This window comes from Terrapene carolina, unplaced genomic scaffold (genome assembly GCF_002925995.2).
Source record: "Terrapene carolina triunguis isolate 2854851 unplaced genomic scaffold, T_m_triunguis-2.0 Scaffold998, whole genome shotgun sequence".
Classification (NCBI taxonomy): domain Eukaryota; kingdom Metazoa; phylum Chordata; order Testudines; family Emydidae; genus Terrapene; species Terrapene triunguis.
In genome coordinates this window covers 1,581,611-1,596,470 of record NW_020665349.1, presented here as the reverse complement: position 1 = coordinate 1,596,470, position 14,860 = coordinate 1,581,611, and the positions used below count along the sequence as shown (strand labels likewise).

General features: G+C 52.6%; 1 protein-coding gene across 1 annotated transcript in view; it reads left to right on the top strand.

The window, feature by feature from the left end:
• Window positions 1-14,860, top strand: part of ARID3C (AT-rich interaction domain 3C) — a 113,623-nt gene that overhangs the window by 1,746 nt on the left and 97,017 nt on the right. The gene's annotated exons all lie outside the window — the stretch shown is intronic.

Sequence of the window (14,860 nt, the reverse complement as noted above, 5' to 3'; positions counted from 1 at the left end):
GTAACCCCTTGGCCTCATCTCCCAGTAGCTATCCTCACCCTGCCCCACAACTATCCACCCAATGGGGATCCCACCAGTAACCCCCAGCCTCATCCCATCCCAGTATCCCCACGCCAATAGCTATCCCACATATCTCCCAGCCTGCCTCGATGCCCTCACCCTGTCCCAGTACTCCCCACCCCTCCCAATACCCTCTGGCCCAATAGCTTTCCACATATCCCCCAGTCTGCCCCAGTACTCACCCGCCCCAAGAACTGCCCCAGTATCGACTGTGAGATCCCCCCTCCTGCTCCCACATCCCCCCACCCCCAGTAATGATCCTGCTAGCCACAGCAATATCCTTCACCGGCCATGAGATCCCTATCCCAATATCCACCTCGGTATCCACCCCATTATGCCTCCAGAGCTCTCCTGTCTCCCCCAGATCCACCCTGAGAACTGCCCCGGGTCTCCACTGCAATGTCCTTCACCAATCACTACCCCAACTCCACCCGAATACCCACTCCAGTAATGATCCCAACAGCCATCCCACCCCCTGGTGATACCCCTCCACCATGTCCATAGACCTTCTGCTCCAAACAGGCACTGCAGCCTGCTCCAATGCCTGCCCCAGCAGCCACTCCTGCCCTGCCCCAAGCTCCCCTCCAGCCTGCCCCCGGAGTAACATCGCTTCTCCCACTTACGCCACCACTTCCACCACCACTGAGCGTTTCCTGCTCCCTGCCGTCGGCCCCCATTGATGCCAGCTGGAGCACAAGCTATGGGGGCAAACTGCACCGTGCAGAGGGAAGTCTCTCTAACGTGACCCACACGGGGGTCTTTTCTCATCTGAGGAGGGCTCTGGGATGGCTGGGAAAGCTTCCTTACCCTGACTTGAACGGAGAGGGCGGGACCAGGAAATTCAGTGACTTGTTTGGTGGTGGAAGGCGAATCTAGGGTAATACGCTGGCTAAACTGTCTGCTCCCTGCCTCGAAATCTGCAGGGACTTCCCCGTCGGTTTCCCTGGTGCTCTGTCTCTGTTGCTGTGGTTTGCATGATCGTCTGATTACAACATGCTGTTTTACCTTGCACTTTGGAGACCTTGATGTGACGCTTCCAACCCCGGAAACGCGGACAAAATTCCTACTGTTTTAGCAAGTGCAGGGCTAGGTACCCATAAGTCGTTCCTCCCCAAGGAGTCCTTCCTCTCCAGAGTAAGTGTTTGCAGGGTCAGAGGTCTCCTCTGCGCTGTTCTCAAATATCTCCAGTCCCAAACTGCCTTCTGTTTATCCCGCCAGTAAAACCGCACACGCTCTCTTGAGTTAGGAAGGTCCTGTTCCCGGTTAATTGTCGCTAGGCCTATTGTTCTCAAGGCCCGGCTAGCCCAGTGATAGCGTGAACTGGTTAATACAGCACACGGCCTCGTCTCGTTAACTTCTGGAGGAATATAGGGACTTATGCCCTTATATTTCTGTAAGTGGATGTTCTGTTACCCTCGCCTTGGTGTGCAGCCGGGGCCAAACCCGCAGCTCTTCTGAGGGATCCTTGCTCAGGTGAGCGCTCCCATTGCTGGGAAGAGCCTGAGCCTGCGGCCAGTGCCGGATTTAGGGGCAGGTGACCTGTGGGGGCCAGGCTCAGGGGGCGCCAGGTTCGTGGTGCTGTTTGTTACTAGCATCTTATATGAGAGGGATAAATCACGCATACAAATCATGCATCAAAGTGGTGACATGGGCTACGAATGCAATTCAAAATAAAGTATTCAAACGTTTAACCCCTGGAGGGAGGGGGCCCCGAAGATGCTCCTCGCCCAGGGCGCTGTTCGGTCGAGGGCCAGCCCCGTGCGGGTAATCCGGACTGCGGTTGATTTCAGAGCGAGAGGATTACGTACCTGAGTGGCAGCTGCAGATTCGGGGCCTGGGCGCGAGGAGAGATGAGGGCAGGGTCAAGGCCTGCTCCTGCTCCCCCCGGGAGCTGGCCAAAAGGAACTTCCACCCTTCCCTAGAGGTCGATTTCCCAACATGTTTGCTGTTCACCTGCAGAAAAGAGCGAGGAAACGCACCCTCTGGAAACAGGAAATGGAGTCAGGGCCGGAGCTGACCTTATTTATCTAGCAGGCAGGGAGCTGAGCTGTGTGTTTGAGATGCTGGGGTAGATAAGGAGATGGAGGGGGCAGATAAGGGAGCGTGGCTGCTAGACAGACCCTGGCGGATGGCAACTGACAGCCGGGGCGGGGGAGGTGAGGGGACTAGCGATGCCCGCTGTACTTGGCTCTCCAGATTTGCTCCTGGCCAGGAGTTCTCCGCAGCGCACTCTGAGGGACGGACACGGTTGTAGCTAGACAGCTTTCAGCGAGCCGAGAGGCGGCGTCTGGAGTGTTTAGAGAAAGGAGCTCAGCGGGAAGCAGCTGAACTGGGCACCGGCCCGGCTTCCAGGCGCTGTGTGTGGGGAAACAGAGCTGTCCCTCTCACGCCGGAAGGGCGGGGGCCAGGAGGCAATGGAGGGGTTTCTAGTTACGCTGCGGGCAGGGTAGCGCTGGGGCGTTGGGCTGGGGGTTCTCCATTGAACCTGGCCCCCTTTGTCTCAGACATGGAAAGGATGGCGTTTCCAGCTCGCCAATGCGCGTGTTGGTTCTCTGCGCTGAGTGGGCAGCGGTTTTGTGGTCGGAGGTAGCGACGCCTGCCGGCTGCTCACCCCGCTTCTGGTCGGGTCTCTGGGTTGCTCAGGGCCTGGTGGAAGCTGTGCAAGGGGCAGGGCTCAAGTGACAAATACTGAATAAGGAGGAACTTGCTCCCACGCCTCGCCTTACGGGGGCGTGTGTAATGGGGGGGGCCCGGCCAGGAATCCCGGGAACACTTTGGATCCATGTTTTAGTTTATATGGGTGTGATGTTGGCGTGATCTCGAGCTGTTTCCTACACTCATTCACCGATTCCAAAGCCAGACGGGACCCCACGATCATCTAGCCCAACTCCCCTATGATGCAGGCCAGAGACCTGCCCCTAAATAAACTAGAACCGAGCTCTTTAAAAAAGAAATACCCGAGACACCCCAGCCTGCTTTCCCTGAGCTCGGTAAAACCCTCTGTCCAGGGGCAGCCCGTGGAAACCTTCAGCTGCGCTTTGCATTGTGGCCCCTCCGGCCTTGAGCCAAGCTCTGGGGGCGAGGGGAAGGGGGCCAGGAGAGCACCAGGACCCTGAATCTGACGGCAGCGGGAATGTTATGAACATGAGAAGCGGGGGGCAGGGTCTATCCTTGGGTTCTGTTGTCGAGATGGTAAATTAAACTACTTAGTGTTTGTGAAGGAGGGTTCTGTTAAATGTCCCGACCCGTGGCCTTTCGCGGGGAGCCCTGGAGAGGTGAAGGGTCTGGAATGCTGATCCGATGTGCACCAGGGATGGTGGGTTTGGGGGAGATCTGTGATGCAGTCGCACGTTTGGGGGTGGGGGGGGGGAGTGTGTCTGTGGACCATGGTTACAAATCCAAGCATCATTGCCAAGGCAGTAAGGATCGGCTTAGCAGAGCCGCGGGAACGGTGCTCCGCTGACCTTTCTGTTTGAGAATTGCGCAATCGTTCGCTCGTTCGCCGGCGTTTCAAACACAGGAACTGGCCAAACTAGAACTAGATTGTCTCCGCGTGTACCTGTCATGCGTCAGGTATGCGAGCAGGCGGTGTTCACCGTCTGCCCGTGCCCAGGCACCATGTGCACTCGGCCTTTGGTCTATTTCTGGATCCGGGCTCGTATTTATAGAGAGGGGCCCAGAGAATGGCTTGGGTGGGCGTGCTGCGTAGAGTGAAGTGCACTGCTTGTATGTGCGGGGTACGTTACACACACAACGAGGCTGCCTGGCCGGGTCAGAGGGGTCAGCGCGAGAGGTGTGACATGGCTCCGTGGAGAAAGCACTCAGGGAAATCCTCCCTGAATCCTAATGCTCAGGCACTTCCCCCTCCGGGAATGTCTGAACACACATGCAGGACAGAAACGGGGCCAGAGGGGCTTGATTTCAACAGAATCTAGAATAAATGCCTGTCTAGATAGATAGAAAAGGAAATTAAATTGGATTAAATTAAATTAAATTAAACTTTATTGGCTGGCAAATAAAATCCTTCCCTGCATGAAAGAGTTTTTCTTTCTTTCTTTCTGATACATTTTCTTCTGTATTCTTAAGATCAGATGAGAAATGGGAGCCGCGTTAGACATTTCTAACGCCCCCCGACTCTCTCCGTCCTGTCTGCCCAGCACAACGCTCTGTAAAATTGGCATCCGATCTAGCAAGTGCATTTTCCCAGACAAGGAACGCCTTGCTCCAGGAATTGCCCCTCATGTATTGCCTTTAAAGATAGGAATCAAACATTCTCAGCAGAAGGTTTGATGCGAAAAGTGGCTGCAGCTTTGGGTCGATCCGTGAACAGGGCTTCAAGCTGCAGCGTGACGTGGCAGGCGAGGGTTAATCTGAAAGCTGTGGCTAGATGGTGGGGGAATTTAGTTGAGGGAACCCCTGTAGAGCCAGACATAATTGTGTCTCTCCTGTCCCCCCAACACACGCGCTAGTACCTGGGCGTTCATTGGAACAAATGCCGTGCTTTGGGAACCTCCGATGAAAGCAGCGTTTCTTGGATGGTTTGGGCTGCTCTGAAAACACTGTGGCATTGGGTTTGCAGGGTTAGTTTTGGCTGGATGTTTGAACCAAAATGTGGTCTCCTGTCTTCTGGATATGCCCATGCTCGGATGATCTTAGATAAGAGCCCTAATGCTGCTGCAGGTGGTGAGGATATCACATCCTCTGAGGATCACCCACAGGCTGGGGACCAGAATGCGCTCTCCATCCTTCTGAGTTTATAAAGGGTCCCTTTCTTTTTCCTGTGGGCATGGGAGAGAAATTCCTCTTGGCATCTCTCCCGCCCCTTCCCTTTCCCTCAACGGCTTAGTCAGGCAGCCCGGGTGTGAGCCACCCTCTTTGCAGGAGGTTGGGCGCTCTTCAAGAGAGGAAGATCCTCTTCTCGGCTCTGTGCTGTGGAAGTCTGAGTGTGCTTCCTCTGACGGGATGGTCCTGAGCTCCAGCATCCTCCCAGCTAGCACCACGGCCTGCCAGTATTTCCTGTGCCTCCCCGCCGGGCCGGCCTGTCTCTTGCAGTCCTGGAGAACAGGCTGTGGGTGGAGGCTCTGCAAGAGCTGGGCTCTGAGTGGAGACGTTCCCGGTCCCTCGGCTTTTGACTTCCGTGACTTGTAGCAAAAATGACCCCGAGCAAGGCCAGTTCAGCTGGGTGGAAGCTCCCTTCGCTGCTTGTTAAACTTCTGGGCCTTGCCTGACTCAGTGTCCCTCAGTGGGAGGCGGCAGCAAAGGGTTGTGGTGATGCCTGGTGCCCCGCACAGCTGGTTCGTGCCCTGGAGTATTAACACCACCGCTGCTGCCATGGAGAAGGGTCTCAGGCCAGGGGGTCTACACGAGATCTGCTGGGCGTGGGCCACTGAGGGGTCAGGGCATAGGGATCATTCCTTTGGCATCCAGAACAGAACTCCTGTGTGCAGGAAAGAGGCCAGATGGCCATCCTGCCTTCCTTACTCCGCTTTAGGGAAAGTCACTGATTGGTGCAGGTAAAGCAGAGTCCTGAACTCAGGCCTTGGCAGGTACATAATGGAGGGACTCAGGAAAGTGTTAATGAACATTTAGAAACAAACCGACTCCCCCTGACCTTCCAGGGCCGAGAGGGGAGGGCTGGATCCGTGGCCCCTGCAGCCCGTGATGCCTCTGCTGAGACTCCCAAGGGGCTTGTCAGTTGCGTTGGCGGTTTTGAGGCTGTCGGCGCCTGTTCGCCAGGTACCGACTGAAACCAACAAGCTCATAGCAATCAAGCCACCAAATTGTCAAGCCACTGCCTGGGCTGGATTTGAAGTGGCGACCTCAAGGGGAAAGCGGTAGGCTGCGTGTTCGAGTGCATAAGGAACGGGATGAGGAATAAAGGGCAAATATACTAATGCCTTTGTCTAAACCCAGGTGCAGCCCCGTCTGGATCTAACGTGAAGCAACAGGTACCTCGTCTCCAAACGAATTGGGCAGAACGCGAGGGGGCTCGGAGAAGTGACGAGACTGGTCACGGGCCTGCCAATACTCTCTTCTGAAGAGAGCTGGAGCAGGTTGGGGTTGTTACCTTAGAAAGGAGATGAATAAGTGGGGACAGGATGAACATCTGTGACATACTGGGTGCCCCCATTCTCCCTGTCCCACACAAGAACAAGGGGATGTTCAATGAAATGAAAAGGGGGGGAATTCAGAACTGATAAAAGGAAATACTTCGATAGGCAAGATGTAATTAGCCTGTGGAACTCTCTGCCACCAGATGCTATTGAGGCCAAGAACTTCAAGACGATTCAGAAAGGGAGTGGACACTTCCCTGGATAGCTGCGGTTATATTAGTTCATGCTAAAGGTTCTGGAAGGAATATGAAATCTCCTGCGTCATTCCAGTCTTGAGTTATTAGGATGAGACCTCCATGAGGTTTCATTGCACTTTCCTCTGAAGTAGCGGGTTCTGGCTCTGTCTGAGGCCAGATACTGGACTCCCCGATGTAGCTGTTCCTGTTTTCTAGCTGTCATTCTTATTACGATGGTATCAAAGCTCCCTCACAAACGTTAATCATTTATCCCCACGCCTCTGGGAGGCAGGGCAGTACTGTTCTCCCCATTGTAGCCATGGGGAACTGGAGCCCAGGGAGGGTAAGTGACTGGTCTAAGGGCACAGAGGGGGTCTGTGTCAGAGAAAGGGGTGATCTAGTGCCCCAACCCCTGGCCTAACCTTCCTCTCTGTGCTGGTCACTTGCTGAGCTCCTCACATGTCTGCGCCGTCAACTCTTCGGTTTCCTCCCTATCCCCAAAGGAGTTGTTAAGTGCTGGTAAAATAGCTGACTGTTCCTTGCTGTGTTAGGGCTAATGTCACCCATGAATCACCAGCCCTTTAATAACAGAGGAGAGAAAGGGGGCAGGATGTTGGGTGTGGGGGAGGAAGGGAACAAGGTAAGCTGGCTAGTTTGACTGATCAAATAGCCCATGGACCACTTACGCTGCCCCAGACTGGCGTGGCGAGAGTGTGTTTGTACAGTGCCTAGCACACGAGGGTTCTGGTTCATGGCCGGGGTTTCTAGGTGTGATGATTGTGTGTATAATAACTCAACAAAAAAATCCTACAAGGAAATCAAATCTAACACCTGTCACCAGAGTAACTTAATTCCCCTCCCAGGACCTGCCTTCTCTTTTCCGTAGTGCGCGTCGGGGCAGGACTCCTGGGTTGTGCTCACAGCTCGGCCGCTGATTTTCTATGTGACCAAGAGCAAATTGCCAACCCCCATGTTTTTGGGCCCTCAGCGGGAGAGGTTAGGACCTGAGTCTCAGGTGTGCTGAGTATCTGCAGAGCTAATTGACTTCAGTTAATAAGCGAAGAAGATAAGAGACGACTTGCAGCAGCACGTAAAGGCATGGCTACTTTAGTGTCGGCAGCAGAGCTCAGGGCTGTGGGGTTGGCGGGTCGGGGTCTGAACCCTTCTCTAGCAAATCAACAGCATTTTGCTTTCCCTGGGTTGATTCTGATGGCAAAGCTCTTTCTGGGCTCTCGTGTTGGTGCTGATGCTGGAATGAAGTGTGATAATGTCAATGTTCAGGTAGTGGAGCTTTTTCTTGGTGCCAGACACTAGATCTTCGCACAATGCACAGTCAACCTGTGGAACTCCTTGCCAGGGGAGTCTGTGAAGGCCAAAAGTATAACTGGGTTTAAAAAAAAAAGAATTAGTTAAGTTCCTGGTGGATAGGTCTATCCATGGCTATTAGCCCAGATGATCAGGGACACAGCCCCATGCTCTGGGTGTCCCTAGATCTCTGACTACCAGAAGCTGGGACTGGACGACTGGGGATGGATCACTCAAAATTGCCCTGTTCTGTTCATTCTCTCTGAAGAATCTGGCACTGGCCACTGTCAGAGCCAGGATACGAGGCTAGATGGACCATTGGTCTGACCCAGTGTGACCGTTCTGATCTCCCTGGGGGCACTGCCATGTGGGTCTTGTCCTCTGTTTTTTCCCTACCGGTGCACAAAAATAGTCACTCTTGTAAAGAGTCTCTTGGAGGTGGCGGACTGTATCTTTGGGACTCGGTGATCAAAGTAGCTCATTTGCATGCGAATGCTGCCCCGTCCCATGACCGGGCGTACCGGTTTTCAAACTGCTCTGATTCTGTATGGATTGTAAGTGGGTTACAGAATTCGGCTTTGAACAGGAACCACGTTGCACTGTCCCTGCAGCGCGTCTGTCCCTGCCCCAGAACAAAGAAAGATGTTGTTGTGATTACTCACTTTCTGCCCAAAACTGTTGGGTCGTGTCCCTGCGTCCCGTTAAATGGCGGCCCCCAGAGGTGGCTGCATTTCAGTGGTGGGCTACACACATTGATACCCATTGAAGAATGGCCCTGAGCTAGGATACTAGATCCGGATTGGAACTCTGAAGAAGATCAGATCTGGATCTGAATCCAGATCCAAACTCTGCGGTGGTCTCTCACTCTCCTGTGGGAGTCACACGGGTGAGGGCGGCAAGATTGGGCCCATTAAAATTTGCAAAGCAGGTTGACCAGAGCATGAGGGTCTCTGGGTTTGGGGTGCTGTATCAGAGTCATTCAAGCCCTCTCAGGGGTCTTCCCCCTGGATTTTGTGCCGGTGTTTCTGCTTGGTGGAGACACCAATCGCCCAAATAAACATCTGATGCACGAGGTCTCAGGGTGGATGGAGCTTTAATAGAATGTCCTTTTTCTTGTCAAAATCCTGTGATTTCCTCCCATGCAGGGAAACTGGGTGAGGCGGGTAAAGGTGTATCTCGGGGCACTGATGGCCCCAGAAACTGCTTGGGCTTCCCTCCTGTCTTTGGTGGTGATGGAGCTGTTAGCTGACCCCTTCTTGTGTATGGTTTTACAGACCATTGGCTCTTGTCCCTCCTCCTGATTGTCGCCATCCTTTGGATAATACCAGCACTTTGCACTTTCATAATACTGCCCATCCACTGGTCTGACACGGGGCTTTCCAGCAACCCCACCTTTGAGAGCAGTAAGTGATGTGGAAATGGCAGACAAAGGGGACTCATCTTAAATTTGCCCCCACATTTACATTTGATTTGCATTTTTTTTTAAAAGCAGAGACATTTAAAAAAAAATCCCCCTGAATGAAATCACTGCCTTTTAAGTGAAGCAGGATTCCCCTGGGGGGTTTGAAACCCAAACATTACAACACTGAGAACCAGAAAGTGAAACTGAGTGTAAACAGAAGTGAAACTGACACGTTGATGTCACTGTCGCTAAGAGAAAGGCAAACAGGAAACTGAAGGGAGGGGTGTTGGATTTCCAGAGTTGTCTTTTTCTCTTTACACGACAGACATGATATGAAGGAGCCATGTGGGCCTGGTGGGCTCTAATAACTGTGTTTACTAGCTGTATACCGTACGCACGGCCTAGATACAGTGGTGGAACCGAGAACCCAGGGAGCGCCATTAGAGGAGCCATTTAAATACCCAGTTCCTATACACAACAAAAATTCTTGCATGTGTTCTAATCTAAGGCACCGTTTGTGATGTAGGTAAAGACACATATATGCTTTTCACATTTATGGTGTTGCTCTGACTTGCCCTAGGACTGGTCATGCAATGAATCAGTGGCGGAGGGGCCCCCGTCTCAGATCTGACAACCATTCAATGTGTTAACCATTAGACCATGCTTCCCATGGGGGGTGGGTGGGTGCTGTCAAGATTTATTGCTAGAGTGGCAGCCTTAGTCACTTACTTTGATTATGCCACTTATTTTGTTTGTGTTCCGTCCTGTTCGCAGTCTCTCTGCTTTATTGACTCTGAAATCCAGAGGTGACTCTCTTATCGAAGCCATGATATAATGGGTACAAGCTGGATATAAAGGTCCTTTGATAGCCAGCCACTATTTGAAATGCATAACAATGTTTGCTGTTGCAAAATTGGTTTGAGGCTCCCACAGCCCCTTACAAACAACCCCAGACAAGTGTAAGTAAAATCCAGGGAATATTGGTGATAGCAATCCAGTTCAAACATTCGAGTATCATGATTATTAAAAAAAAAAAAAGCCCTGAAATGCAGAAATTCATGAAGGTTCCACAAACAGCCTCCAGTCTGATCCCTGTTCACCATCTGTGTGTCTTATTGTGCGATATTTGCATTGGATGGTAAACAATATTACAAATGTGCTAGGTATTCCAATATATGTGTGTGTGTGTGTGTGTGTGTGTATGTGTGTGTATATATATATACACAAATTCTTGGCCATGAAAAACATGTCACGGACCGTGGAATCTGGTCTTTTGTGGGCTTTTACCCTATACTCTACAGATTTCACGGGGGAGACCAGCGTTTCTCAAACTGGGGGTCCTGATCTGAAAGGGAGTTGCAGGAGGGTCGCAAGGTTATTCTAGGGGGTTTGCAGTATCGCCACCCTTACTTCTGTGCTGCCTTCAGAGCGGGGCGGCCGGAGAGTGGCAGCTGCTGGCCAAGGGCCCAGCTGTGCAGGCAGGAGTGCAGAAGTAAGGGTGGCGATACCAGACCAGGCCATTCTTACCTCCACGCTGCTGCTGGTGGTGACTCTGCCTTCAGAGCTGGGCTCCCGGCCAGCAGCCACTGCTCTCCAACTGCCGAGCTCTGAGGGCAGTGCCACCACCAGCAGCAGCGCAGAAGAAAGGGTAGCAGTACTATGACTCCTACCCCCCCCCAATAACCTTGAGACCCTCCCCCAACTTCTTTTTGGGTCAGCATCCCTACAACTACAACAAAATTTCAGTTTTAAATAGCTGAAATCATGAAATTTACAGTTTTAAAAATCCTGTGACCAGGAAATTGACCAAAATGGACCGTGAATTTGGTAGGGCCCTATATGTCATCTATTTATACTGCTGGAAGGATATGTTGGACTGGGCGACATGTAGGGCAATGTCGGCTCTGAAATGGTTGTTTCTGGGCTGCGTGTACAGCAGGTTAAGGGATGAGATGTTGGGAGTTTTGCTGTTTGTGGGTAGTTGAACTGGAGGAAGGTCAGTGGAAGAGTTGGTTCCCTTTATGTGATGGGGTGTATGAGAGTTGATGTTGTTGCCAACATAAACTGAAACCAAAATCCTGTCACTCTAGTCCTGAGATAATTCCCGTTGCTCTGGTTCTTTGTAGCTTTATTTACAGTTTGAGTCGAGGGTGGTTCATATTGGAAGTGAAGATGAGTCATTATGGCCTAGGTACATTCTGGCTGAGTGTACAGGGTTGCTGGTGAATAGTTAAAGGATCATTGTAGAAAACAGGGTCAGAGTTAAGGTTGTTTAGAAGTTCATTATATGAACTCCATGATTTGGGGGTGGGAGGAAATTTTACCGTTGCCTTCGCTTTGGATTTCCAGCCTTTCACGCTTCTTTTGGGAGTAACCACAACATGCTTTTAATGTCATTGTTAGCTGTTTCATTCTCTGAACAAAGTTTTTGGTCCAGGAATTTCCTTAGCTTTAGGAAGTATTTTTAAAAATACAATGAGACAAGAAAACAGAGTTTTATTTGCCTTTTAAATTAGCGCGATTGTATTTTGCTCTAATTCTAGCAGTGCTGCAGAGACAGCTCGCGGTGTTGAATAAAACACAGATCTGTGCAACATTCTGGTCAAATAAGCCACAGGTGGAGTTCATCACCGCCTGGGACTCCCAGGAGTTTGGCTGACAAAGTTTACAAACCCTGCACTGGAGCCTGTAAACTTCCTGACCCAACATGAGCGGGCTGAGGTGACTGGCTAACAGTCTCATGCCTGGGGCCCGAGATCTTTGAAGTTTATAGAGGCTCTGGAGAAATCAAAGTCATAAACTCATAACGTATAATTCATCTGCCCTGATTAGGAATAACGGCGCGCTCTTCAGCCCTGAGCTGGAGTCAAAGGTGAACTTCTTGTTGAGATTGACGTTACAGACGAGCACAAGGAGCTTTCTGGAAGCGAGCTGCAGCTCTTCCACAAAGGGCAGGGTCTTGGCTCTTTCACAAGAAAGGTGCCGTTCCGCACACAGGTCAGGTTTCAAGCAGAAGAGACTTTTGGAGGAAGCTGCGGGTGGGAGGAAACACCTGAGAATCGGGCTTGCAGAGGAGCAGCTTTGGATTTTAGTCTTGCACTCCCCAAAGGCAGCGACCTGCCAGTGGGATCCCGGCCAAATGCTCAGATGCGAGTCTCAGGGAAATGAGCGAAAGGCAGGGGAAAGGGTGGCGCTGGAGGTGGTCGGAATATCTGGATCGCCCTGTAATTTGCTTCGTAGGGAGATGCTGCTGCTGGCTTTAAGTAGGGATTTGTAATGGAGTGGCTTTGGTTTTGGTGGGCAGGGGAAGGGCTGTCTGACAGTGACCCCCACACACACCTGACCATGCTTCCCCCTTCCCACCGGCCAGTTAAGGCCCTGCTTTGTGCTAGAACATGTTCAGACCAAGCTCGGAGGAGGGAGAGGGGAGTTCTGGCTGCCCTGCAATCTTTGCCCTGGATTTAGTGCCGCAGCTCTCGCCTCTGCAGAGTGTGTGGTCTGCACATTCCACCCAGCTGCCGCCATCGCCGCCTTCAGATCCAGAGGGGACCCTCCAGGAGAAGCTCCAGGATCGATCACCTGCCTGCTCCTGGTTACACCCCTTCGCCCCCTGCAGGTGTGCACACCCACACACCGGAGCTCCTGCACCTTTGCGCTTGCCCACCCTTGGGCCTGCACTCCAACGCCTGGGCATGCTCATGCACCCCTCTCCAACGCCTGGGCATGCTCAACGACCCCTGAGAGGCTGGGGACAGGATCCAGGCTGCACGGGCTCCTCTAGGCATTGGCCTGTTGAACTTTTCCCAGTGCCAGCTGGGACTCTCGCACCAGAAAGCTGCCTGGCGCAGGTCTGCAGGGCTCAGGTGCACGCGTGTCCCCTGCCCAGGCAACATCTGGAGAGGAAGGACGGGGCAGTGGCTAGTGTACCAGCAGGGGTTCAGTTCCCCGCTCTGCCATAGACTTCCTGTGTGACCTTGGGAAAGTCCCTTTGCCTTCCCATGCGTCCGCTCCCTGTCTGTGCAATGAGGTTCGTAGCACGGCCCTGCCTCACCGGGGTCTTGTGAGGATAAATACAGGAATGACTGTGCAGGGCTCAGAGAGGAGCCATCTGGGTGCCCAAGACAGCCAGTACCTTGGCGTCTCCCAGGGGTTTATGGGACAGCTACAGAGCTGGCAGAGAAGGGCGTGTGAGGTCACCCCGGCGTCCTCCATGGGGTCAGAGGGAGGCTGCCACTTGGACAGCACACAGCTGGCCCGGTGTGTGGGGCATGCAGTGTGTGCCTTGCATCCACAGGCTGCGTGCCACTGGTCACAAGATCCACTGGGATCCTTCTCGGGTCTTCTGACCCCCTGTAGAGTGCAGGCCAAAGGACGACCCTGAGTAAATTCCTGCTTCCAGGCCAGTAGCGGTTCTGAACTGCAGCCTGTCCTTTAGAAAACAGCCAAACTTGGGTTAAAAATTGCTGGTGGTGGAGAATCCACTGCACCCCTCGGTCAGTTGTTCCAGTGGCTAACAACCCTCCCTGTTAAAAACATTTCCAGTCTGAATGTGTCTAGGTTCAGTTTCCAGCCACTGGGTCTTGTTCTATCTTTGTCTGCTAGATTGGAGAGCCCTCTATAATCCAGTTTCTGTTCCCCATGTCGGTACTTGTAGACTGGTACTTTTAACCTTCTCTTTGTCAAGCGAAATAGATTCAGCTCTGTGAGTCTCTCACTCGAAGGCAGGTTTTCCAATCCTTTGATCATTCTCATGGCTCGTCTCTGACCCCTCTCCAATGTCTCAACATCCTTCTGGAATTACGGGCACCAGACCTGGGCACCGGATCCCAGCCGCGGTCGCACCAATGCTAAATATGGAGGTAAAATAAACTCTCTGCTCCTACTCGAGATTCCCCTGCTGATGCAGCCAAGGATCCCGTTAACTCTTCTGGCTACCGCGTCGCTCTGGTAGCTCATGGTCAGCTGACTGATTCTCCACCATGACCCCTCGCTCTCCCGCCGACATAGCGCTGTCCACACTAGCACTGGGGTCAGTGTAACTTACGTTGCTCCGGGGAGTGGCTTATTCACACCCCTGAGTGACATGAGTGATACTGACATAACCTGTAGTGTAGACAAGCCCCGATTGTCCTTAACTCTGCTGGCCATAGCTTCCTCCTTGTGTCCCTTGGCTTCCCTTATCAATTTTTCACAGTTAGTAGCTTCGAATTTATATTCAGTGCTATCAGCTTCCCCCTTTGTCTATTTGGTGCGTGCGTGCGTGTATATGTTTTATGGCTGGCTTCACTTTCCCTCTAAGCCTGGTTGTTTTTTTTTTTTTTTTAAGCTGCACCAGCTTCATCCCAGCAGCTGCCTTACTAAAGAACAGGGAGAAAGGGAGACCCGTCTGGGGCAGGTCAGGGCGAAGGCTGGTGCTTCCAGTGCAAAGAGCCCCGGGTGTGGCTGACCCCGGAGACCCCTCCCCCCATCCTATATTGCACCTTCAATCCAGGTGCATCAGTCAACAACTGGAGGCCTCTTGGTACATAATTAAAGGGTCTCTGGTTGCATTCCAGCTCTGGGGGAGGGGGAACGGGCTGGGGGGGGGGTCACTGTTGTTTCCTCCCATGGCTGCCTGGCGATTTCTCAATCTAAGCTGGAAAATCTCCTTGCCAGGCAAGGCTGGGAGGGCTATTCCCCTCTGCGGAGGAGGAAGCTGGGTGGGGGCCACCTGTCATGGAGCATGGCTGTGGGGGGGAGGGGGAAGGGCTGCCCAGGGCTGAGGCTGGGAGCAGAGATCAGGTCTGGGGAGTGAAAGGTCAGTG